The sequence below is a fragment of the Hevea brasiliensis genome, chromosome 7 (assembly GCF_030052815.1).
Source record: "Hevea brasiliensis isolate MT/VB/25A 57/8 chromosome 7, ASM3005281v1, whole genome shotgun sequence".
Lineage (NCBI taxonomy): Eukaryota > Viridiplantae > Streptophyta > Magnoliopsida > Malpighiales > Euphorbiaceae > Hevea > Hevea brasiliensis.
This window is the reverse complement of record NC_079499.1, coordinates 40,162,380-40,172,680: the sequence shown is the minus strand read 5'-3', so window position 1 is coordinate 40,172,680 and position 10,301 is coordinate 40,162,380. Positions and strand designations below refer to the sequence as shown.

The window sequence follows — 10,301 nt, the reverse complement described above, 5'->3', positions numbered from 1 at the left end:
TTGTTTACCCTAACCTCTTGTCCTAAAGGACTAGTCACTAGCACATCATAATCCAATTTCACACAGGGAATTCTACTCCCTGGACAACCAACACAAGACGATTTCCCTCCATTAGTCCAAATTTATGATGTAATACACTATATGTATCAATTAATGACAGTTGAGCAGTTGTACTTATAAAAAATTTTCAAACATGCTATTTCAAAACTTGTGTAAAAACCAAAGCTCTGATACCACTTAACATGTCACACCTTATCCCTAGTAAGGCATGACATGTTCCCGTAGCATACCTAAGGAATTACCGAACTCCACCTACCGATAACCCATTAGTTATGCTACAAAGGATTTTAAAACAAAACATAGCTTTTTATCTTATCAATTATTTTGCGAAACATTGCATGAGAATAGTTAAAATTCTATGTAAACATTCATTGAAAAATAATGATAGACTAAATATTGTAAAAGTTACATTTTCATAAGTCTCAAAGTAAAATAGAAAATAGTTACAAACTCAAAATGTGATAGCAAAGTAATGCTTTTAAATACAAACTGCTCAATATCCATACATCCATACATATAGGTACAAAATACATTAAAAGGAAATTACAGGGGTATACCTATAATATATAGCCACAAACAATATTAAAATGCGCCTTCCAAGTCTCTCACTCGGCAGCCTTCTCTTTTCCCTTACCTGTAACAGCATAAAGAAGCTATCGCTGAGTATATCACTCAGTGATGCACAACTAATCACTTTAAAACTTAAGGTAAAACACAATTTGTCAAAGCATAATAAATCACATTTTCCTTAAGCATGAAAACTTCACAATAGTTCTAAGTCCATAAGAGCCATTTATTAGAATAACATTGCAGATGAGAAATCACACTTTATAAATCACAATTCATAAAGCATTAGTGTCGCCAATATTAACACACAGTTGAGGCCATGACACAAAATTTCATGATCAGTGCCGTGTTGTACACCACGACAAAGCAATCTCAACCTCAATAACCGTTATTAATGAGGGAAGGGCTAGCTAGCTAATGAGTACTCATGGAGCCTTACACCACTAACCGTTATTAATGGGAGACATAATCAATATCAATTATCAACCCTAAGTAGCTGTTACAATTGGGGAGTTCCGAAAGGGACTGTCATGCTAACTGTGGTTTCAAAATAGTTTTCAAAAATTTCCCACTCAACAATCACATTTATAAACCAACAAACACATTTAAATTCATCATAATATCCAAATAAAGGTGACAACACCCAAATTTCTTAAATATAAGGGAAAAATCATATTTAAGTCAAAGTAAGCTTGTTCAAAGCAAACTCATTCAAATAAACACATTCCAAGCAATTTACAAGTTTAAAAATGAAGAAAAGGTTAGTTGTGCACAAACCTTCAATGCTCTCCTTTCTCTTTACTCACTTTTCCTTGTCCGTCCCAACCTCTTTCTCGACTAAAAATACACAAATAGAATGTCTTAATACGCATCTCAATTGCTGCTAAGAACTCATTGCATGAATGTCTACTGCATCCCAAATTAGCTTTGTAAATTTTTGAAAATTTTGGTTTTGGACAACTTGGTGCCCCAATTTTTGAATCCAATTTTTACCTAGTTTCGATCATAATTTGGTGAGGTGTTCTTCATAAAAATTGTTCATCTAGGTCTTAACTTTATTTTCCTTTTTGAATCTCCTAATTCGAAGCTGTGTAGCTCAAGTTATGCCCAAAACACCATCACTGTTCACATCACTATTCATGCTGCAGATTTAGTTCTGGCAGATTTATCAATCCAACTTCGTTCAGCAATTTGATCAAGTTAAGTCCATAATTTGGTCTAATGTTCTTCATTCAAAATGTTCTATTATGTCTTAGGTTTCCATCGGTTCAAGAATAGCCTAAATTGGAGTTTTCTAGAGAGAGTTATGGCCATGCAAAATGTATTGTTCATATGGTAAATCTGCAATTCTGCAGATTCAGTGATTCAAATTTGCTCAGCAATTTGATTGGGTTAAGTCCATAATTTAGCCTCAAGTTCTGCATATGAAATGTTCTACTATATCTTAGGTTTCCATTGGTTCAATAATTGCCTAAATCGAAGTTTGCTAGAGAGAGTTATGGCCATGCAAAATTTACTGTTCATATGGTCAAATTCTACAGGTTCCAGAATTGTGTCACTAAGTTTAAGCCAAGGTTTAGGCAATTTATGGGCAGTTTCTGGGGTGGATCTCTTCATGAAAAATCTAGCCCTATATCTTAAGTTTCATTTCCAATTGGTTTCACACCAATTGGAGTTGTGTAGCTCAATTTATGGGCTGTCAAAGACACTGAACTCAGTGTGCAAATTCTGCCCTAGGTTTAAAATTTTCATTTCTTCAATTATTCCCTCTAACCAGCGTCAATTCACATTTAATTAACTTAAATGACTATAATTCAGCATTGACACATCAATGAAACTTCCTAGCACAAAACCCACAATTTTCAAACACCAAAGTTTGTCAATTTCCCTAATCTTACCATTTCGTTACTTCCATTCATCTACCCAATGTCAATTCAAACTAAATAAATCTCAAATGATCATAATTTAATACTACACACACCAATTTCGCTCTCTAGCACCAAAACCCAATTTTCCCATAAACCCTAATCTCCCATAATTAAATTTATACCCATTTCATGCAATTTCTTTGCTCTAATCATGCATACTACTTCAACTAAGCTTGATTTCATCATCATTTTCATTGAAATATATCAAATCCTAATTTTTCTCCAATTTGGCCAAAACCCTAATTTAGGTTTCATGCATGTTTTCTTTCATTTTCTTATCAAATTTCATCATAATCTAACTTAATTTAAGGTTTGTATAACAAAATGAGCATTAAAGAACTTACCTCTTGATGACTTCCTTCCAACTCCCCAAATCTTCAATTTTCTTCTAATATCTTGTTTCCCCTTACTTTTAATCTTTAAATCAAATATTAATTTGATACTCTCTGCCAATTAGATGCAAAACCCATAGAGGAAAAGCAAGGAATTGAGTTTTGAGAATGGGTGTCAATGGAGAAAGAAGGGAGAAGAAGAAAGAAAGAATGAGAGAAGGAAAGAGAGTGGGTGGTAACTAAATGGGAAAGAATGGGAGGGTTTTGTTTTCTTTTATACATTTTTATTTCTTTTTAATTCATTTAATGAGTTGTCCAAAGCCCATTGGTCCCTTAAATTTTAATTAGGTCAAAAAATAGAATTTAAATTCTAGATTTTTGCCTCTTTTATTTTCTTTTCACTTTTACTCTAATTTTTCCCTCAATATTTCTTCATAATTCAATATTTTTTTATTTAATTTAATTTACATTTTGGTCAAAAGTCAACTCTTGAAGTGAATTGACAAAAATGCCCCTCATCGGGTCATAATCCTTTTTTTTTTTTTATACCCGTTAAATTCTTAGGTCTTTGGTTCATTTGAATTTTTATTGTGTCTATCTCAATTAATTTTTTTATTTATTTTTAGTCCTCAAGGTGTCTTTGAATAGTACTAGTCATGGACCAAAAATGGTACTATTCGTAATTCGGAGGTTCGGGGTGTTACAACAGAATTTACCAAGTCCAAGTTACAAACAATTTAATCACATAACCTAGCTCATTTACATGTCCAAACTCACACCTTCATACATATGTACATGCTGCCATAAAAAGCACCATAATTCAACAATAAAATTCCATAAACCAAACCATGAAATAATATTTTTTTGGTCCACACTTCAAATTGCCGAATTGTAATCTTCTTCAATTAGCTTTCCAAGCTTCCAAAGTCAAGTGTACATTCACATATACATTTAGTATACATCACCCAATTTATTCCTACACACATAAACACTTCATCAACACTTTAATCTACCATTTACATGCAAAGATAAATTTCCCTTATTGAAGTTCCATGGCTGCCAAAAAATATACCTCTCCCTTAACTCATCAAACTTCAAAAATCCTTCCACAATTCAACTACCCATAATACCCACACAAACTTTAATGAAGCAAGCATAAAAAATACCTACTTATCACTTTTGAAACTCTTCAAAACTTCACCAAAACTTGATCTTCTTGCTGCCTATCAAGTGCCCAAGTGGTGTAGAGCGATTTTAGTGAAGGAAAGTGCAAGGAAATAGGCTTGGACCATGGGAGAATGAAGCTTCAAGGTGGGACAGCAATAGAGGTTTCTTCTTCACCATTTTTGGCTGGTTCTTTGGAAGTTTGAGGAAGATGAATTTCTGCTATCCAAGTGAAGGTTTAGTGGTCCACTTTACGTGTGAGTGGAGCACTAAGTGAGAAATAAATGTTTGTTTATTCTTAAGTTTCCTTATTCCCACATTAAGCTCCTATCTTTTGCTATTTATATTAGGTACCACCAATTTAATTTTTCATGATATTTTCCAAGTGTAATATCATGTATTTTTAATGGACATTTAGGTCAAAAGACAACTCAGGGTGTCAAATGACCATAGTGCCCCTGTTCGGGTTGCATTCCCGATTTTTCAGTAACACCGAGTTTTGTCATTTTCTCAATTTCTCACTTTTCTTTGTACTAATTAATTAATTTTTCTTTAATATTTCTAATGATATTTATGCTTCAATAAGTGTCTATTTAAGTCTTAAAAATATTTTCTAGGGTTCCCCGCAGTCCAGGGCTAGTAAATGGTCTACGTCGCAACTTTCCGGTGCGGTCACCCATCGCTAGGGTTCTCGGCTCGTTTAACTTGACTACATTTCATTGCTATTATTTTTCCTTTTTTTTTCTTGTATTTTCTTTTCTTGTATTTTAGTATTTTATGTCTCCTCATCAATATTTAAATGTAGTTCTAGGCATTCTAGCTGTACGGATAGACACTGGTCACCGGAATAGTGGAACGCACTATCGAACGTAGGGGTGTTACAAATTCTCAGTCTTTTGACCTCTCCAAGCTTCCCTTCGCACTCCTATGCTCTGGGACTTCACCAAAACACCTGAAATACTGTAGAAACATGGAATTAAGAGCTTGACAATAGAAATTACAAAAAGTAATGAATTCAATTACTATGCATGAGATTACTTACCTAAATGCTATGAGATAGTATATAAATGTGCTAAAAAACATCTATATAATTCAAAACCTTTCTTAAAATTCCTTTCTTTAATTTAATTCTCCCCTTCACTTCAAGTATTATTCTCCACTGAAAATACACAATTTCAAAGCTTCAATACTCATTCTAATGTCTCCAATAATAAATCAAATAAATCCCTAGTAAAATTCCTAAACTAACTACATATTCCAACCTTTCCAGATTCAAGGTACCATTTGCACCTGACTTTAAAACTTAATTTCAACCAAGTTCCAGTCATAATTTATCAAAGTGATCTTTATCAAAATTGTTCCTCTATGTATTAGTTTTAATTATCATCTTGAATCACTTAATTTGGAGGTTTAGATCATCAGTTATGGTCAAAATACTAGGTACTGCTCCTGGTATGTTACCTTGCAATTCTCAGGTTTTTTATATTTTCACCTAAAATTGCATTCCATATTTGAGCACTTTATGCTTAGAATTGATATCAAGTCTCTCAAACAAGGTTTTAGGCCTTTGTCTTAATTTTCCAAATCATTTTGTAGCACCTCAAATGGAGATGTATAAAGGAATTTATGCTCTGTTAATCACACAGAGGTCACAGGACAAAATTGCTGAGTTGTAAGAAATTCTCAATTCTAATGTTCTAAATTACTCTAACATTTTAACCACCTTACCCTTACATCTGGGTCTAGGTCAAAACAAGAAAGTTATAGTTCTATGACTTATGGTTATTTTGGCTTTGAAATCATCTAATTTGCCTATATGTAACTTCAGTTATGGCCATTTTGCCAAAACTATTTGGGTGGTAATTTCTCAAGTTTCCAGGTTAGTTCTAGAATTAGGGCAAAACTCTGGACTTACTTTCTCTAGCTAATTTCGATAGGTTACAACAATAATTTGGCATTATGGTCTTCAAATGAATTGTTTCCCTGTGTCTCAGAATTACACAAGTTTAAGAATCATACAATTTGGAGTTTTGTAGAGTGAATTATGCCTAATTTACTATGTACCGTTCATTTGGTCAGTTTTCCAGGTTATAGGTTTTCATTGCTGGCTTATAGCCCAAATTAAGGTACTTTCCTGCCATTTTTTAGTCAAGTGCTCTACATAAAAGTTTTATCATTTTGTCTTAGTTTTCATCTTCCATTGGTTTTACATCAATTGGAGTTATGTAGCTCAAGTTATGAGCTAATAACCCCACTGGACTCAGGCTGTCTAGATTCAGCACTCAATATAGCACTTCAATTTACTTAATTTCTCCACTCCATCATGGTTATTTCTCACTAATTGCACATCCATTGGTCATATTATAACCATTTTAATACTAAACAAGCTTCATACTACTAAAAACCCTAATTACAACAAAACCCTAACTAAAATGGTAGAAAGTTTTAAAATTAAGAGAAGTTCTTAGTACTAACCTTGATTTCAAGTCTCTACCCACTTCAATCAACCTTTAATTCCTCAAACTTGATTTCCCCTTTTTGTTCTTCTTCCCCAAACTAGATTTTCTCCTTCACTAATCTTTAAATTTTTCCTTGAATTCTTGATGGCTTTCTTTAAATCAAGGTTGGATGGTAGGTTTTCTTTTGATTTCCCATGGAAATCATGGATGAGTGTATGGTTTTTGAAGCTTACAATAAAGCATCAATGGAGGATTGAAGGGAAGAGGGTGAACGGCAACTTGGTAGGAGAAAAAGAAGAAGAATGTTAAGTTTTGTCTCTTCCATATGATATTTATATTATTTAATTTTTCATAATGGCAATCTTGTAATTATAAGGACAATAGTAATCATTAGGTTTCACTAATAATTAAATTATGTTAATGTTAATTAATTAAGCTAATCTCACTTCATTAACTTAATTAATTTCATTTTGGTAAATGTTGAACCTTTAAATTTAATTGATCAAATTTTGATCTTACCAGGTTTCAGTTATTCTTTTTTATAATACCCGATAAGTCCCTAACTCTGTTTTTCACCTTAACTTTAAATTTACTTAGTTGAACTTATTTTTTTTTCATTTCCTTTCCTTTTAATTTCATAATAATATCTCAATTTAGGTCTTAATTAAGGATCTTACAAGATTCCACAAGAATTGGAATAGCCACTAGACCTATGGTTACTTCTCAGTAAGGTTACCCATCACCGAGGCTTGAGCTCATTTAACCGATTTACATACCATTTCTTTTATTTTTTTACAACCTTACTTGATCTTCATTAAATTAAAACATGACTCCTCACTCTAGTTTAAGTATGGTTCCAGACATTCTAGCCATCTGAACAGATGTTAGTCTCCAGAATAGTAGAATGTTTGGAACTACTTGAAGTGAGGGTGTTAGATGGCTATTATCTCAACCTATAGGATCATGCACCGACTGGGCTGATTTATCACAAACCTTTTAGCAAGATACATTCCACCTGAGAGGACTGCAAAACTAAGAACTGAACTTAATACCTTTAGGCAAAATGACAATGAATCTATTTATGATGCATGGAAAAGGTACAAAGATCTTTAAAGGGAGTGTCCACTCCATGGCATCCAGGATTGGCTCTTCATTCAGAACTTCTATAATGGGTTATTACCATTAACAAGAAGCATTATTGATTCAGTAGCTGCTGGAGATTTAATGGAGAAAACCACTACCTGTGACACCCCTTACCCGTCTACAGTGTAGCAGAGCAAGGTGTGCCATATTTAATACCGGAGTACCCTATCTTGTCTTGTCATGTATATTATAAATTTAAATTCCATTTATTAGTATTACTCCATGTGTTGGAAACTTTTTTTTATCATAAATTATTTTAGTGGAGACCCAGACAAAGGTCTCCTCTGTTTTATTAGCATTTGTGAAGGAATGGAAGCGTGAAAAACACAAGTTTATACCATTGAATTAAAAAATTTTCACCTAGGGTCACATGCATCATGCAAGATTTATTTTTATCTATTTGATTTCAATGATAAACAACATATTAAAACTCTTTTAATATATTTTTGGATCTGTATTTGCCATTTAAGATTTTAAAATTAATCAGATTAATTTTAGAATCCTAGAATAAATCAAGAACGATTACACTAACCTCTTGATGTACTGCAGCGTGTCTGTGCCTTTGAGATTTGTCTTTAGGACACCAGATGTTGTCCCTCTAGCTTGTCCACACCAAGAACACCTATGGCAGCCCTTGACCAGCTTCTAAAGCTTTTTCTATTAATTAGAAATTCAAGTTCTGCCTTCTAAGAGATTAGAGATGTAAACAGGACACTAGAAACAATTTCTAGTGTTCTTAATTCAAGAGATTGATGGCTAATCTCTTTGAATTGATGAGAGATGAAGAAGAATAGATGAAAAGCCTCAAAGTGGCGTGACAAAGGAGAGGAGTGGCTGCTGGTTATTTTTTTCTTTTCATAACCACACTTAAATAGCTAGGTTAACACATTAAACCCTTGCCACATGTCACCCTTTGATTAGCTCTAGGTTTAAGTGACCCAATCACATTGTGCCAAGTGTCAAACCTATATTTAATCTTGATTTTAATCATCTTACATGATCAAAAAAACGTTTGGCAAGTTTATGTGTAATCCCATGTGTCACCATCTCATGGTGCCACGTGTCACACTGTGAAATGACCAAAATGCCCCTGTGTCTCAATTTTGAGTTCTTAACCCAAAATAATAATTTTTCTTCTTCTAATTAATTTATATAAAATATAAATTAATTAATTAATCTCTATTAATTAATTTCTCATTAATTAAATTCATATTTAAACACTTTAAATATAAATTTAATTTATACTACACATCCAATAATCTAGATTTGGTTTTAAGTCATGCTAGGGACTTTGCAATTTAATTGCAAACCAAACCTATTTAATTAATTAATTAAATCATATTTAAATAGGTGATAACTTGTGTATGTGTATGACTTACTAGGCTCATCACTAATTGGCAATGAGACATGATATCAACTCTTAATATCATCAGAACTCTTTCTTACCGTAAATGATTTCTCTAAATCATTTAATGCACCTCATAGACCATGGTTAACATCTAGCATAGCATGCCATGGCCAACCAATTAGTAATAAGGTTTACCTTAAATGAACCTATAATCATATGTTACCATGCACTAAAATCTCTCTGTTACAAAAATCCAACTCAAGCTGGAGTCGTGGTTTATGTCAAACTTTATTTGCTATGAATATTATGTTCTCTTTTAATTCCAGTTCTTGATTAAAAGATTTTCTCATCAGAAACTCTTTTCTGAATAAATCTATCTGTCCTGGCCAGGAACTTGAAACATCAAAAACAATTAAATGAATATAGGATTTTATGTCTAGTTACTTAAAGGAACAGATTCCATCTTGATCAATACCTACCTCCTTACATAACTAGTAGGAGCCAACACATGCCCATATACCCATACATAGTACAAGTATGAACGCAGTATCAAACTCAAACTACCTATATACAAGATAACTGTGCTATCTTAGGTCTAAAGATTATATGCACTGATATGATTTATGATAAAACATTGACAAGAGTAAACTCCATGTGCTTGTCATAAGTGTCACTGGTTCGGCCTACTTATCATTTATAAGTGCCTATCATGTTTGTTATATGGCATGAGACTCACCATTCCATCTTATTTATATCTCATATAAATAACTTGGGAACAAACATGAATACAATCTTTCTGAATAAGTCATGTCCTTATTATGAAGTATCCTCGATTGTGAACCTATTTATGATACTTTGTGCTAGAAATATTATCACTCATATTCTTAACAACTTAAGAATAATATTTTTAATAAAATATCAAAGGACCTTTTCTATTACACATAAATATATTATGTAAATGGAAAAGTGGAAATGCCTTTTATTAATAAAAATATGTACAAGATACATACTAAATGATATGCTCTAGGGCATACTGCTAACAATCTCCCACTAGCACTAGAGCCATTCATTACAATATCTTAGACCTATCTTCTCAAGATGTCGATCTAACTGAGTCTGTGACATAGGCTTAGTGAATGGATCAGCTGGATTTTTAGCTGATGCTATTTTCTGCATGGCTACATCGCCTTGCCCAACTATTTCTCTGATAATGTGGTAACGCCTTTCTATGTGTTTAGATTTCTGGTGAGACCTTGGTTTCTTAGCCTGTATGACTGCTCCATTATTTTCACAGTGTAGT

The 10,301-nt window shown here is 32.9% G+C and overlaps 1 non-coding gene across 1 annotated transcript; it reads right to left on the bottom strand.

Annotated features, from left to right (window-relative positions):
* Positions 1 to 7,539: 7,539 nt before the first annotated feature.
* LOC131181767 (small nucleolar RNA R71) lies at positions 7,540 to 7,646 on the bottom strand. Its single transcript, XR_009150245.1, has one exon. It is a non-coding gene; the product is annotated as a small nucleolar RNA R71 (small nucleolar RNA).
* Between the last annotated feature and the right edge of the window lie 2,655 nt (positions 7,647 to 10,301).